This window comes from Acanthochromis polyacanthus, chromosome 16 (genome assembly GCF_021347895.1).
Source record: "Acanthochromis polyacanthus isolate Apoly-LR-REF ecotype Palm Island chromosome 16, KAUST_Apoly_ChrSc, whole genome shotgun sequence".
NCBI lineage: Eukaryota > Metazoa > Chordata > Actinopteri > Pomacentridae > Acanthochromis > Acanthochromis polyacanthus.
The window spans coordinates 943022-959761 of NC_067128.1; the positions used below are offsets into that span (position 1 = coordinate 943022).

Consider the following 16740-nt stretch of genomic DNA (forward strand, 5'->3'; position numbering starts at 1 on the left):
CCATGTGGTTCCCCTGCAGGAGTAGTCTCCCCAGTCCTGTTCCTCCAGTCCTTTTTTGTCCCTCCTATCCCTCTTGTCCCTCCAGTTCAGTCAGTCCCTCCTGTCCCTCCAGTCCATTCAGTCCAACTCAAGTCCAGCTCAATTTCAGCCCAGTCCAGCCCAGCTAGTGGTCCCTGTCCTGTCCTGTCCTGTCCAGCCAGTTATTCAGTCCAATCCAGCCCAGTCCAGCTAGTTTCCCAGTCCAGCTCGCTATCCAGTCCAGTTCTAACCCAGTCCAGTTCAGGTCCAGTCCAGTTCCGTCCAGCTCAAGTCCAGTCCAACTGTTGTCCAGTCCCCAGTCCAGACCCCCGCTCTGCCCCTGGAGGGGCCGCCAGTTCCAGCTCCGCTCCTGGAGGGGTCCCTCCGTCGCCGGTTTCCAGTCCGGCCGCCGGGCCGACCACCGAAGGGGTTCCGCCGTCGTCTGTTTCCAGTCTGGCCCCCGGAGGGTCCCCGTCGATCCAGCTGCCGGTTCCCAGCCCGGCCCCCGGAGGGTCCCCGTCGATCCAGCTGCCGGTTCCCAGCCCGGCCCCCGGAGGGTCCCCGTCGGTCCACCTGCCATTTCCCAGCCCGGCCCCCAGAAGGTTCCTGTCGGGCCACCTGCCGGTTCCCAGCCAGGCCGCCGGAGGACCTCCGTTGGCCTGGCTCCCTGCTCCTGGTCCAGTCCCAGCCTGTCCAGCCCAGGTCCGTCCTCCAACGTTGTCCCCCCCCACCCACCCGAGCCCAACCCGCCCGTCCCTCGGGCCGCCTCTGGAGTGGTCCCACCTGCCAGATCCCTGCCGACCCTGGGGTCGCCCGCCAGTACCCGAACGGGTCCAGTGTGTGCTGGGAGGTGCACCTTGAGGAGGGGGTGCTGTCATGATTCCCCAGTGCCAGCGCTGATTGGGCTGATCAGGAGCAGCTGGGGAGAAAGACAGCTGTGAGCAATGAGCTCGAAATCAGCTCAGCATAAAGCTTGGCGTGTCCCGCACTGCTTTGCTGCGTCATTGTTCCAGACCTGCCACATCCCTGCCACTTACCTCCCGTGTCTCGTCTTGCCCAGATTCCTACCTCACCCTGTCGCGAGCACACAGCTCTCTGGACTTTGGATTTTTCCGTCTGCCAATCGCTACATTCTGCTACCGTCACACGCACCCTGTTGTTTGGACTCTGCTCTGTTCCGCCCACCTGTTCAGCTCTCACACCGTCTCCGCCGTCTTCTCCCTCAGCCCTGATCTTCCCCTGGACTCCCGATTCGCCTCCTGGACTCCAGTGAGTTTTCCCCTCTCCCTGTTATTTATTTAGCCTAGCGCTCATCACGGCCCTAAGCCGTCGTCTTCAGTTTTGTTTAGTTTAGTTACACTTTCCACGTTCCAGCAACGTCGCCTTTAGTTTAATGTAGTTCTTTTTGCCCTCCCCTGTTTATCCCTTGTGCCTCCCTTTTGGAGTGCTTTATTATTTAATTTGATTGTTTAATAAATTCTTCTCATTTCATCCTGCCTGTCTGTTTGCCTGCTGCATGAGTTCTAAATGCTCCGGTCATGACAGTAGATCTATGAAATGTTCACAAAATAATTAAAGTAATGAAAAGTATTGTACGGTCATTTAAGCTGCTTTTAATTCAGTGAAAATAGTCTGATTTTATTATCCCACATTGTAAAAACATTCTAGATCGTTTGCTGATGTTCCATGTGGACATTACTTGAAGTTTTGTTTTTTCCTTTTTTTTCTGTGATTAGGAGTTTTCCACAGCTGTAAAAGTCTGTATTTACCATTAGTTAATCCTGATACACAGCAGATATCTGTAAAATAATTCAGTTTTTGTTTATTTAATCCAGTTAAACCGTAACACTTTATGGTCACACGCTGTAGAAGAAAGATTTCTGACATTATGTTGAGTTTTTTCATATTTTCTTGACAATTAAAATGTAAATTCATATATATATATATATATATATTTGTGATTTTACCAGATACTATCGGTGAAAGTCTGAAAACTAACAGTAAATAGTTTTTATTTTTGGTTTGTTTTCCAGTGTGTCTTTAACTTAATATCAGTTTGTTTAAATGACCTGCTGTCTGTTAAAAGCTTCAAAAGAATATTCTATATTTGTGTTACTGTCAAATAGTTCCATTAAAACATGAAGACATTTAAGGTATTTCTCTGTCTGTGGCTCAACAAGTTACAAATATCATCCTGATAACTTTATCAGGGCAAGCATGAATGAAACAGGAGTTTTAATTGTTGGATTGATCTGCTTTGGACTTAAAATAATCAACACTTCATGTGGTTTGATAACAAAAAGTGAATACCACCAACCTTCTTAATGAAGACTTTGGATGGAAGAATCAGGACACCTGGCCTTTAAATATTCTAATTCTGTTTCCATCTTTCTGCAACACTCTGAAGCTTTTCTCTGATGGTGGATCCAGCAGAGCAACACTCAACTTCAAACTGTCCTCAAGGTCATTCAGACCAGAGAACGGTTACTTCTGATGAGCATGAAGTCCAGTTTTCTGCTCACTAAAGAACCAGCGACCTTTTAGACCTCTATTAACTCAAAGATCCTCCCAGTCTGAAGGTTTTCTAATGCAGAGACACTGAAGTCTTCCAGCAAGTCGATTAAACTCAGTTTAGGAACATGCAGTCTGATCTGTAGACAAAAAGGCCTCTTCATCCATTTCTCCATCAGCTCGGCCTGCTTTATTCAGTCCATCACAGCACTATGAAACACTCAGAAAGTCACATCTCCAGTCGATGTGGAATCACTGATTAACCTGCTGGAGCATCCAGAGGAAACCACACATGCACAGAAAAACCAGCTGACTGCAGAGTAAACCTCAGGCCTCACGAGAGGAAAAGATCACAATTGTGCAGACTAAATGCCACCTTACACGTCTGTTTTCTACGTAGGAAAAGGACAGGAGTGTCTAGAAGTTTCCTCTGACTAGAAAATAAACATTTATTAGCAGCATTTCAGAGTCAGACCTTCATTAGACAAACATCTGCTTACATAATGAGACCTGGGCTGGAAGAATTTCAAAATAAAGGCTTGCATATTTGCAGATGATGCTGCACTGACATGGTGCATCACTCTGAATGATCTGATTTTAAATGACAGCATTCTCTCTGAGCAGAAACGACCACGAGCAGTGACTCTGCAGATCAAGTTTGGCAGGAATACGTGCACATTTTATCTTCATGTTCTGTTGCCATGGTGAAGTAACACCTATGAGGCTGCAGAAATCTCAGCAAAACACTGAATTCAGACAAGATGAACCAGATACCCTGAACTGATGTCGGAAAAGCTGATCTGTTAAATCTATAGCTGGGATCTGAAACACACAAAGGGAAAAAAATCAGAAATATTCACTCGCTGATCTTCATCCATGAAGCTGCCCTGATAATAAAGACTTTGTTTGAAGTATCTCTCTCTCCCGCTCTCTCTCTCCCTCTCTCTCTGACAGATATCTATTAAAAGCTGCTGCTGACGTCACAAGTGTCCGCCATCTTTGCCAGAGCTCCCCCCCTCCATCCATCCTCCATCCTCCATCCTCCAGTGAAGCAGCAGCAGTGAGGAGGAAGCAGCAGCAGTGCCTTTGCAGCAGCATCCCATCATACACAGAGAGGCTGGGATCGGTTAGCTGTTGGTGTACCACACATTTCCTCCCATTCTGACTGCGGGCACCGACACCAGGCGCAGGTAAGATCGCTCTCCTTCTGGATTCCTGCAGTTTTTCAATCATTTTACGCGTTTTTATCCGTTTGGTCTCGTTTTTGCGCATTGGAGCTGGAGGTGTTTATGCGACGTTTGGTTGTTTGGGGTGGTCATTTGGGAGCTTTATTTGTGGGGGAGATGGAATAAAGGGGTGAGGATGGGGATGCGTGACCTCCCGGGTGATAAATCTCCTCCACAGCGCAGTGGATGGATGCGGTGCGCTAGAATGCGTAGATTGTCAGTGGGCGTTTTCAGCCTCCAGGACTCGGACAGCAGCAGAGAAGCAGGAAGGAGCAGCTCGGAGGTGAAGTTAAAACCCATTTATGTGGATTTCATGGTGCTTCTGAGCCCAGCTTTGGTCTGGGAGTAGATTCAGCCATTTTACAGAGGAGGAGGCTTGTTTTTCTCCTGGTCTGAGCTGACTGATGTCGCAGCGAGATGATGAAGCATGAATCAATGTGTGGAGGGGGAGAGAGGGGGAGAAAAGGGAGGAAAACAGCCTCCCTGCCGCTCTGGAAAGAGGCTGATTGCGGTGGTTTGATTGAGAGAATGTCTCGTAGCCTCATAGTAAACTGCGCCATGGTGGAAGGGGGAGGGGGGAGGGAGGCGGGCAGCAGATATAAACAGGAGGAGGGGGAGGAGAGGGTGAGGAGGAGAGGGTGAGGCATGATCCGTGAATGCGTCGCTGCCTTTTCCCTTTCTCCCTTTTACGCAGTATTTGTGCATCACAGGTCGAATGTTTTTTTACATGACGGAGGCATGATGGGAGGAGGGGGGAGGAGATGGGGGAGAAGAGTCACCGGGAAGGACTGTGGTGAAACCCGCACTATGACACCTCCTCCCCCTCTTCTCCTCCATCCCTCATCCATCCATCCATCCATCATCCATCTCTCGTCCATCCTCTCGTCTCCGTGGCAACGTACCAAACCGTCAATGAGCCCCGCACGCGCTGTCTGTCAGTCACGCGTGGCGCACAGTGGGCTCCACATGCGCAAACGTGCGGCAGCGTGTGACTGATGCAGGACCTTAGCCTCACAAACACGTGTCGTCTCCTTATTCTCCACATTCAGGCTGAAAATCTGACCAAAATCCTTCGTTTGTCGCAAATCTCCGCTGATTTCTGCGGACATGACGCTGTTTTTGTGCTGAACTGAAGCTTTCAGAGCGTCCTGTGAGATGCAGCTGAACCCTGTGGTGCAGAAACACAGACCCAGAGGCTGCTGCTCTCCCTGAGGTCTGATGATGCGGCAGATTAGATGCTGGATGTTGTGGCGCACCTGGAATTGTCCACATGGTGATGGTCTGACAGCTGCTGTCACTGGAGGTCTGATTGGGTGTTTGGAAGCCCTGCAGTGGGAGATGTTAGAGAAGGGCTATATGCAGCAGAGCCTGGTGAGTTTTATTAGCCTTTAAAGAACAGATTGGTCCTGCGGTTGGTGGGCTGTGGGTCCAGTGGAGCCCTGAGGATGCTCCTCCATGACCGCTACGTTCTGCAGCTGTTTGGACTGCAGTGGAGGAGGGGTGGAGGGCCTGCACTGTCAAAGAGCTGCTTTCTGGATAAATGGTGACTCACAGCAGCATCACCGCCAGCTGATTGGTCCTCTCAGACACCCCGGTCATTGTTCTTTCCATGGGGGCATCTCTCCACGTCGTCCTGGGGAGATGGAGCTCTGATGGATGCTGCTGGCCGGCTGGCCGGCTGCGCATTGCGTGTTTTGGTGCAGGTCCAGGTCCAGCAGCTTCCAGCTTCTGTAACCCAAAGCTTCCAGAGATAATCGATGGAGTTTAAAGACTCTAAAAGGCCCCGCTGTTCCCCTGGTGTCTGACCTGAACATTAACCCTCTTGTTCTCTACAGGCACCAAAAATATGGTTTCCTTGTCTGAAAAAAATCCAAAAATTCTGCAAGAAAAATCCCCAAATTTCTGAAAATTTGCAAAACCTTCAAGAAGAAAATTCCAACAATTCCTTAAAAAATTCCCTGAAAAGTTTTATTTCAAAAATCCCCCAAATTTAGCAAGAAAATTCTTGTAAATATTTTCAAAAAATGAGTAAAAATCTTCCGAAAATAATCCTAAAAATGTATAAATTGATTGCATATATTTCAGTAGAACTTCTAATATTTTCTTTAAGAACATTTACATAAAAATCATCCAGAATCCAGTGAAATTCTCTGGATTTTGATTGATTTTTTTGTGAAGGTTCTTAAAGAAACATTTTTTAAACAATTCTTTTTTTTCCCACAGAAAAATGTTCAATTATTTCCCGAAAATGTTGAAACTGTGGACATCAGAAGTTTCACTGTGAACATGTGTTTTTTTTAAAAACGGGTTAATTTGACCCACAGGACGACGCGTGGGTTAACATCACGCTACAGGAAACCCTCCACTCTGATCTGAAAAGAAATGACACAGTTATAGGTTATGATCCTAATTAGACCTTCTGAGTGTTTTTTTGTTTCTTCTTTTGCACCAGCAGGAGTCAGAATTAAAGCTCTGTCACATGGGGAATGTTTCATAAGAGGAGGAAAGGGATATTTGCAGCGTTACAGCAGCAGAAATAGTCCAAACATTAGGAATTTAGTACAAAAATAAACCAAAACATACACAAGTAGTGCACATGTCAGATTCTAGACTGACTGGAAATGTTGCACAGATCAAACGTCAGCAGAAAGCACCAGTACAGCACATGCTCTGGTACATGTAGAAATTACACATGAATGTTCATCATTTGATCACACACAGCGTCACTAAAGCTTCTGGATCCAGGCTAGATAGATAAATAGGTCCATGAATGTCTACAGTTCCACTCCAGGGCATTTTTAAAGCCTCCTCTTCTGTACTGGGAACTGGAAGCCGACTGCGGTAGTTTTGTCTCCGTCATGATGAAACCCTCCTCACTGATTCAGCAGAGCTCGCTGTGCTGCCGTCGCATTAGAAGCTCTGAGATGAGCCCAGCGGTTCCCTTTGGTGGTCAGAGATGCTGTGGTTTTGTTGTTCAGAGCCGGAGGAGGGATTGTGTTGTATTTTTGTTTATCTGCCTTTAAAGATCTTTTATTTTCTTCCTGTGTAAAGTCACTGCTGCCTCCACTTTCATTACCGAGTCTTAAAAACGGACGTAGCTGTGAAGAAATGATGGTTTCAGATGTTAGACATTCTTACATTAGATCGTATTTCACAGCAGTCAGAGAGAGAGGACATTTTTAAATGAAGATAATTTGCAGACAAATGACCAATAAAGTTCCCCTAATGTTGTATTTATTGCTTTCTGTTTGAGAGTTTGGTCAGTAGATTATTTAACTCACATTAGAGCTCAGGTTAAACTAAGGAGGCTCAGTTTCAGGCTAATCCAGCTGCTAATTAACACTTTATATCCTTGGTGTTTAACCCTCCTGCTGTCCTCATTTACAGGCACCAACAAATATTGTTTCCTTGTTCGAAAAAATCCCAAAATTCAGCAAAAAAATCTCCAAATTTTTGAAAATTTGCAAAACCTTCAGGAAGAAAATTTCAATAATTCCTTCTTCTAATTCTTCTAATTTTTTCAAAAAATAAAAATATCTAACATGATTCTATATTTATCAGTAAAACTTCTCATGTTTCTTTAAGGGATTTTGGTTGATTTTTTTTTGTGAATGTTCTTTAAAAAAACTTCTTTTTTTAACATTTCTTTTTATTTACACCAAAAAAATGTTCAAAAATTTCCCGAAAATGTGGAAATGTTCACTGTGAAAATGTGTTTTTTTCCCACATTTTCAAACTTCCAAATTTTCCCTGCAGGACGACACGAGGCTTAAAGCCAAACCGAAAAGATGTGATATGACCAGAAACAGCAGATTAAACAAATGCAGATATAAAATGTTCTTTATTTAGCTTCACAGCTGTTTGCAGTTTAAGCTAAGCTAACATGATGCTAAATTCATAGATTTTTAGTGAGACATCAGTTCATTCCCCAAAATAAGAAGGAGGAAGAGCGCCAGCGTTCAGGAGGTGAAAAAGGAGTCAGATATGAGCTGCAGGAGAATGAAATCTGAGCCCGGATGGATGTTTTAGTGTCCAGTCAGCTCCTGAAGGACCAGCTCTGACTTCCTCTGCATGTAAACAACAACAGAGAAACAAAATGGCCTCTTCAGCAGCACATGGAGAGAGAAGGCCGCAGTGCTGAAGCTCGGATTCATGAATTTTAAGCAGATTTTCTCACTTTCACACAGCACCTGTATGTTTTTAATAGCATGCTGTCAGCATGTTTGTAACTTACTCGTCAGAACTCCTTTCACAGAGGCTCTAATTTTAGCCTCCCTCAGTCATACCTCCTCACAGAGCAGATCTGACAGCCATAGAAACTTAATACTATCTCCCAATGATGCTTTTTTCAAGCTTCTTTCAGAACTGAGACCCTCCACGGTTTCACCCTTTAAAGGCCACGTTTCTGAGACGTTATCTGTGATCGACTCGGCTGTCATCTGTCTGCCGTCCGTCCTCTTTGCTGCTCCATTATCATTCTGTTGATTAATGAGAGAAAATGATTAGAAGAAGGAGGGAATGAGGGACAGGAGTGAGATGGAGAAGAAGCAGGAGAAATGGAAATAGTGTTTCTGCTCTGAGAGAAAGCAGCGTAAATATGTGAGGAGCTGCTGTTAAAGTGATTCATATGTATGTATTTTGGAGGTCAGTAGCTGTAAATCTGAGCTGCCTTTACCAACATATACCCAGGAATAAACGGTCGGTGTCACATTTTACTACAACAAGCTGATATTCTGGAGTGTAGTCATCTCTGTGTGGAGGACGTGAAGCAAAGCGTTTCAGTTCCTCATTGATCTGTGGCCTCAGACGGATCGTTTTCACCGCAGCGTCAGACTTCTACTGTGTCATTGTGCTGTAAAGCGGCCACACTAAAGCCTGCATCTCCACAGTAAGAGCATGTATAGAAATCCTACGCCTCAGCCAGCAGAGCGTAAAGTCAGCGATTAACGTGCTCGGGTCAACATGAATACGCCCTCAGAGCCGTGTGTGTTCAGGTGGAGGACAATAAACGCTATCAGTCTGAGCAAACAGGACGCTGTGGAGACGCTTTCCACCCAGGAGCAGCAGAGCTTTGTGGTTGTCGTAGCAGAGCTTTGTGGTTGTCGTAGCAGACCTTTGTGGTTGTCGTAGCAGACCTTTGTGGTTGTCGTAGCAGAGCTTTGTGGTTGTCGTAGCAGAGCTTTGTGGTTGTCGTAGCAGAGCTTTGTGGTTGTCGTAGCAGAGCTTTGTGGTTGTCGTAGCAGAGCTTTCTGGTTGTTGTTGCAGAGCTTTCAGGTTGTCGTAGCAGAGCTTTGTGGTTGTCGTAGCAGAGCTTTCAGGTTGTGGTAGCAGAGCTTTCTGGTTGTCGTAGCAGAGCTTTGTGGTTGTCGTAGCAGAGCTTTCTGGTTGTCGTAGCAGAGCTTTGTGGTTGTCGTAGCAGACCTTTGTGGTTGTTGTAGCAGAGCTTTGTGGTTGTCGTAGCAGAGCTTTGTGGTTGTCGTAGCAGAGCTTTGTGGTTGTCGTAGCGGAGCTTTCTGGTTGTCGTAGCGGAGCTTTCTGGTTGTCGTAGCAGAGCTTTCTGGTTGTCGTAGCAGAGCTTTCTGGTTGTCGTAGCAGAGCTTTCAGGTTGTCGTAGCAGAGCTTTGTGGTTGTCGTAGCAGAGCTTTGTGGTTGTCGTAGCAGAGCTTTCAGGTTGTGGTAGCAGAGCTTTCTGGTTGTCGTAGCAGAGCTTTGTGGTTGTCGTAGCAGAGCTTTCTGGTTGTTGTTGCAGAGCTTTCAGGTTGTCGTAGCAGAGCTTTGTGGTTGTCGTAGCAGAGCTTTCAGGTTGTGGTAGCAGAGCTTTCTGGTTGTCGTAGCAGAGCTTTGTGGTTGTCGTAGCAGAGCTTTGTGGTTGTCGTAGCAGAGCTTTCTGGTTGTCGTAGCAGAGCTTTCTGGTTGTTGTAGCAGAGCTTTGTGGTTGTCGTAGCAGAGCTTTGTGGTTGTCGTAGCAGAGCTTTGTGGTTGTCGTAGCAGAGCTTTGTGGTTGTCGTAGCAGAGCTTTGTGGTTGTCGTAGCAGAGCTTTGTGGTTGTCGTAGCAGAGCTTTCAGGTTGTCGTAGCAGACCTTTGTGGTTGTCGTAGCAGAGCTTTGTGGTTGTCGTAGCAGAGCTTTGTGGTTGTCGTAGCAGAGCTTTGTGGTTGTCGTAGCAGAGCTTTCAGGTTGTCGTAGCAGAGCTTTGTGGTTGTCGTAGCAGAGCTTTGTGGTTGTCGTAGCAGAGCTTTGTGGTTGTCGTAGCAGAGCTTTGTGGTTGTCGTAGCAGAGCTTTCTGGTTGTCGTAGCAGAGCTTTCTGGTTGTCGTAGCAGAGCTTTGTGGTTGTCGTAGCAGAGCTTTGTGGTTGTCGTAGCAGAGCTTTCTGGTTGTTGTAGCAGAGCTTTCTGGTTGTCGTAGCAGAGCTTTGTGGTTGTCGTAGCAGAGCTTTGTGGTTGTCGTAGCAGAGCTTTGTGGTTGTCGTAGCAGAGCTTTGTGGTTGTGGTAGCAGAGCTTTCAGGTTGTGGTAGCAGAGCTTTCTGGTTGTCGTAGCAGAGCTTTCAGGTTGTCGTAGCAGAGCTTTCAGGTTGTGGTAGCAGAGCTTTGTGGTTGTCGTAGCAGAGCTTTGTGGTTGTCGTAGCAGACCTTTCAGGTTGTGGTAGCAGAGCTTTGTGGTTGTCGTAGCAGACCTTTCAGGTTGTGGTAGCAGAGCTTTGTGGTTGTCGTAGCAGAGCTTTCTGGTTGTCGTAGCAGACCTTTCAGGTTGTGGTAGCAGAGCTTTCTGGTTGTCGTAGCAGAGCTTTGTGGTTGTCGTAGCAGAGCTTTGTGGTTGTCGTAGCAGAACTTTCTGGTTGTCGTAGCAGACCTTTCAGGTTGTCGTAGCAGAGCTTTGTGGTTGTCGTAGCAGAGCTTTGTGGTTGTCGTAGCAGAGCTTTGTGGTTGTCGTAGCAGAACTTTCTGGTTGTCGTAGCAGAGCTTTCAGGTTGTGGTAGCAGAGCTTTCTGGTTGTCGTAGCAGAGCTTTGTGGTTGTCGTAGCAGAGCTTTCTGGTTGTCGTAGCAGAGCTTTCAGGTTGTCGTAGCAGAGCTTTCAGGTTGTCGTAGCAGAGCTTTCAGGTTGTGGTAGCAGAGCTTTGTGGTTGTCGTAGCAGAGCTTTGTGGTTGTCGTAGCAGAACTTTCTGGTTGTCGTAGCAGAGCTTTCAGGTTGTGGTAGCAGAGCTTTCTGGTTGTCGTAGCAGAGCTTTGTGGTTGTCGTAGCAGAGCTTTCTGGTTGTGGTAGCAGAGCTTTCAGGTTGTCGTAGCAGAGCTTTCAGGTTGTGGTAGCAGAGCTTTGTGGTTGTCGTAGCAGAGCTTTGTGGTTGTTGTTGCAGAGCTTTGTGGTTGTCGTAGCAGACCTTTCAGGTTGTGGTAGCAGAGCTTTGTGGTTGTCGTAGCAGAGCTTTGTGGTTGTCGTAGCAGACCTTTCAGGTTGTCGTAGCAGAGCTTTGTGGTTGTCGTAGCAGAGCTTTCTGGTTGTTGTTGCAGAGCTTTCAGGTTGTCGTAGCAGAGATTTCTGGTTGTTGTTGCTGTGGGTCGGTCGGTCGGTCGGTTGTGTAATTTATGGTGCTGCAGTGCAGACGAGCACACATTAGCCTCTGCAACACTTTTACACTAAACAGCCTGATGGGAAGGGACGTCTGTCAGGTTCGTAGATGAGAGATTTGTCACAGTTTAGCTGCATTATGCAGTAAAATGCATTACAGTACCATCCCTGCATACTTTACAGTGAACGGTGTCTATTGGAGCCAGTTTGTCGCTTTGCAGAATACTTTAGCATCATGTTCAGTGTCTGTGTTAAATCATATTTCTGTTGTGCCAGTTAGAATGAATTCATCATATGTTGGCATTAATGTCCATCTACAGCAGGAGAGTCAGACTCATCTTAGTCCAGGTTCCACATTCAGCCCAGTCTGATCTCCAGTAAAACCAGTAAAACCACAGCATAATAACCTGTAAATAACCACAACTCCTAATGGTTCCTTTGTTCTAGTGCAGAAATGTTCACATTTAAGAAATTATCTTTTTAAAAAACATCATGAACGACCTGAAATTTATGAAGAAAAATAAGTTCAGTTTCATCAGCATCCATCCTCAGTTTATCATTTCCTCATTACAACTTCTAGATCACAGTGTGTCTACAAAGGAACACAACATTTAGTCACCTGGAGCTGAACCATGGAGGATTTACTGGAGGATCAGAACGACAAAAGTCAGACAAAAACAAGACAAAAATATTACAAAAAAATTAGACACAAAACAACAGAGACAAATGGCATGAAACAAAACAAAAAGGGACAAAAACTTCCCAAAAAAGTTACAAAGCGACAAAAAAATGAACGAACAATAAAAATGAGACAAAATAATACAAAGCGACACAAATAATACACAAAACAACGAATAAAGCAAACACAAAATGACAACAATAAGACAAAAAACACAGCGAGACATAAAGGAAACACGACAAAAACAGACAAAATATCACAAAAATGAGACAGAACAACAAAAGAACAATCCAGTATTTTACTTTCTGATCCAAACAACTTGTCATGGTCTAGAAATGATTTTAAGTTTATAGTTTTACTAATTTACAATCCTCAGTTAATGTCTTCTCTGTAGTTTTTACACTTTCAGTGTGTATATGGGTGATCGATTGGACTGCTTATTTATTATTAGATTGTATTATTTTATGGCTCCAGAGGGACTCAGACAGTCATGGGAGCAGAGGTGTGGTTTGGTGTTTTTATTGGATCACATGACGCTGAAGTGGTCTGACCATGAATCATTCCAGACTGCTGGCCGTGACGTTTCCATCCCAGCACTCCAGGAAAGAATCCCAGTATGTTTTTATGTCATAATCCTCAAACGTGTGCCAGAAAGGAGAGACCTGCATGTGAATGAGGACGTTCCGGTCCGATATTCTGCTGCAGCGCTGCGAAAACGCATCAAGATTAAATGTTTCCTGCTTGGGATTCCATCAAACACGCAGACATAAAAAGGACATCTGCTGCATTCGTCACCCGGAGAGCCTCTGCATCCCGCCGCCCTGACGTTTATTACGTCGTAAAACAGGAGAGGCTGCTGCTGCTTCTGATTCAGAGCAGGCTGCAGAGAACCACGCTGGAACCGCTGCTCATATGTTCATCTGCAAACAGCCTCTCTGATGGGGAAGTTGTTTTTTCCAGCTCTACTGTCATGTTTGGCTCGTCAGATGTTGTCCTCCACGGCCCTGCAGCATCCAGAACGTCACATCTGCTCTGTCCACGTGGTCAGAAGTGTGGCTGAGGGTGGAGAAAGGATGAATCCAAACCCAGACAGGCTGAAGGACATCAGTAGTGCTCATATGTTTCAGCCTCTTTTTCATTCATATCTGATGTTTGTGGACCTTCTCTGTCCTCACCTTCCTCTGTAGCTTCAGATAAACACCTCAGCTGATACTTCCTCTGTTGTTCCGCTGCATTTGTTTCCAAAGAGCTGATAAGAAGCAGCTCAGAGGGATGCAGGAGGCTACAGTCGGACCTAAATCACCCTCAGTCTATCTCAGGGGTGTCCAACATGAGGCCCGTGGTCCAAAAGTGGTCCTCCAGAGGGTCCAATCCGGCCCTCAAAGTGTAAAAATTACAGAGAAGACATTAACTGCAGATTGTAAATTAGTTAAACTATAAATTTAAAATCATTTCTAGACCATGACAAGTTGTTTGGATCAGAAAGTAAAATATTAGATTGCTCTTTGTTCTTTTGTCGTTTTTATAAAGTAATATACTATTTCATTCAGTTCCAGGTGACTAAATGTTGTGTTCCTTTGTAGACACTCTGTGATCTGGAAGCTGTGATGTGGAAATGATAAACTGAGGATGAATGTGGATGAAACTGAATTCATTTTTCTTCATAAATTTCAGGTTGTTCATGATGTTTAGTAAAAAGATAATTCCTTAAATGTGAACATTTCTGCACTAAAACAAAGGAGCCATGAGGAGTTGTGGTTATTTAAAGGTTATTATGCTGTGGTTTACTGGTTTTACTGGTTTTACTGTAGATCAGACTGGACTGGATGTAGAACCTGGACTAAGAAGAGTCTGACTCTCCTGCTGTAGAGAAATGCAAACATTCAAACATGATCTGTGTCAGGGCTTCCTACAGGGCTCGTTATACAACATGTAATAAATTCTATAAGACACTTGCTCCTTGCCTGAGGGGTTCACAGAGCTGCACACAGAGGAAGGTTATGATAATCTACTTTGTGTTTTGGACCAGGAGTTTATTAGTTTCTCATCATTTTGTTGAGTATCTGAGTTAAAGCTTTCTTTAAGTGTCTGAGGCTAAATGACAGGAAGGTTCCTCACTTTCTATTCCAGTCACACATCTAATGCCATAAAGGCTGTTCTTCCAGAGTAACCGCTCACTTCAACACAATGACTCCTGTATGTTCATGTTCAAACTGCTGCAGAGTTCCTCCATCAACACCACGTAAAACCTCCCATTTACTGTCTCTCTAAGGTGAAGCAGCAGCTCTGTTTGCAAACAGGAAGCAGATAAGAGATGTCAAACTCATTCTCGTCCAGGTTCTACATGCAGTCCAGTCTGATCTACAGTAAAACCAGTGAAACCAGTAAACCACAGCAGAATAACCTGTAAATAACCACAACTCCTAATGGTTCCTTTGTTTTAGTGCAGAAATGTTCACATTTAAGGAATTATCTTTTTACTAAACATCATGAACAACGTGACATTTATCAAGAAAAATAAATTCAGTTTATCAACATTCATCCTCAGTTTATCATTTCCACATTACAACTTCCAGATCACAGAGTGTCTACACAGGAACACAACATTTAGTCACCTGGACCTGAACCATGGAGGATTTACTTTATGAACAAAAAGACAAATCAGACAAAAACAAGACAAGAAACAACAAAAGCAAGACAAAAAGTTACAAAAACGAGACACAAAACAACAAAAAATTTGACAAAAGGTTACAAAGCGCCAAAGAAATGAACAAACGCCAAAAATGACAAAAGCAAGAATAAAAACAACAAAAAAGTCGACAAACAACACAAGTGAGACAAATAATGCAAAATGACACAAATGATAAACAAAACAACGAATAAAGCAAACACAAAAAGACAAAAAGGCAACAAAAACAACAAAAACAAGACAAAGTATTTCAAAGATGAGACACAAAACAACAAAAGAACAAAGAAGATCCAGTATTTTACTTTCTGATCCAAACAACTTGTCATGGTCTAGAAATGATTTTAAATTTATAGTTTTACTAATTTACAATCTGCAGTTAAAGTCTTCTCTGTAATTTTTCCACTTTGAGGACTGGATTGGACCCTCTGGAGGACCACTTTTGGACCACGGACCTCATGTTGGACACCGATGCTTTTTTGCAGGGTCAAGGGCCAAACCACCTGAATGGACAAAGAAAACCAAAACACACTGAGATTTTTATTAACATGTGACTAAACACCCGCCAACCAGTTCCACTTCTGACTAAAAATGCTGTAAAAACAGATTAAATGTGTGATTATTTGGCTAATCATTTCCTCCTTAAACTGCCTGCAGCTCGTCTGCACTGCTCCGCTCGGCTCATAGCACATTAGCTTCTTAGCGGCTATCTTCTATCTGCAGCTCAGTGTTTGAGATGCTAACGGTGGGACCGGATGAATAAGTGATGGACTCTCGGACTCCTCGGGTCAATAATGCATGCCGTTCTGTGCTGAGCGGGCCGCTGGGATGTCGCTGAACTCCTGAGCTGCAGCTGTAACGTTACATCACAGCTGCTGTTCCTGGAAGGGGAACGTCGTCTTATTGTCACGGAAATAATGTGCTGAGAAGCTCCGAACAAAAAGGCTTTCAGAGAGAAAACGGCATTGTCTGCTGCACAATCCCGGCTCTGCTCAGCCCCAAAATGGCTGCTGACGATAGAATTTCACATTTCATCTGCGGCCAAATGAAATTTCTCTAAAGAAACTCCCACTCCATCGCTGCAATCTTCTTGATAGCAAAAGAAGGGCTTCACTCTTTTTATCTGGATGGCTACTGGTTAAGCATGCAGCCCACAGATGACCTTTAAATCCATTTACTGCAGCCTTAATTTTATTTTCAATCTGAGCTTCGTGTCATCTCGTGCTGAGTTTGAGCAGCAGAGCAGAAAACGATGGTCTGACTGATGCCTCGCAATTATTTCGTGCTATTTTCAGTCCCTCACATCCACGACAGATCCGTGGTTGAAAGAGAAAAGATGTTTGATGCGGAGATGCTGCAAAGCAAACAAAATGGCAGCCCACATGCACATCAACTATTAGAATAAAAAACTGTTCTGATCTGTTGTCTCCTTCACCACGAGAACCACAGAGCTCTGCAGCATCCTGTTTCTCAGACAACTGCTGCAAGAAACAGGCCACGAAAATGTCTATTATGTACTAATAATGACACTAAATCCACTGTTTGTGTTCAGTTGCATTGTAAAAATGAAAAAAAATCAGCATTATATTGTACTTTTGATGATGATATGTTCAATTCTTAGGCCACTGAGGCAAAAACACGCAATTAAAGGGGTCTAATTTCCACTAATAATGACACTAAATCCACTTCTTCCATGAAGTTGAATTGCAAAAATAAAGAAGAATTTTAACTTTAAGTGCTGCATTTACTGAAGATAGACTTGAGGCAACTGAGGCAAAAAAGGGGAGGGGGGGCAGAAAAAGGTCTATTTTCTATTAATAATGACACTAAATCCACTGGAGTTGCACTGCAAAAGGGAAGAATTTCAGACTGAGTCGGTGTGTTTGGTGACTGGATCTGGTGGTTTAGCAGCTGTGATCCGATTCATGTTTAGTTTTTATACCAAGTAAAGAAGGAAGACAAAGAAGAAAGTCAGTAAAAGGAAAGGAGAAATACTACAGGGCCCAGTTTAGAGACATGGAATTCAATTTCTGGATTATAGCTGCATCAATAA

At 44.5% G+C, this 16740-nt stretch overlaps 1 protein-coding gene across 2 annotated transcripts in view; it reads left to right on the forward strand.

The window, feature by feature from the left end:
• Positions 1–3546: 3546 nt before the first annotated feature.
• Positions 3547–16740, forward strand: part of snap25a (synaptosome associated protein 25a) — a 46749-nt gene continuing 33555 nt past the window's right edge. The window contains exon 1 of one of the 2 annotated variants that reach the window (XM_022204848.2): positions 3547–3719. The gene's annotated coding sequence lies outside the window, so the exon portion shown is untranslated. The remainder of the gene's footprint in view (positions 3720–16740) is intronic. The other variant, XM_022204847.2, reaches the window with a different exon arrangement.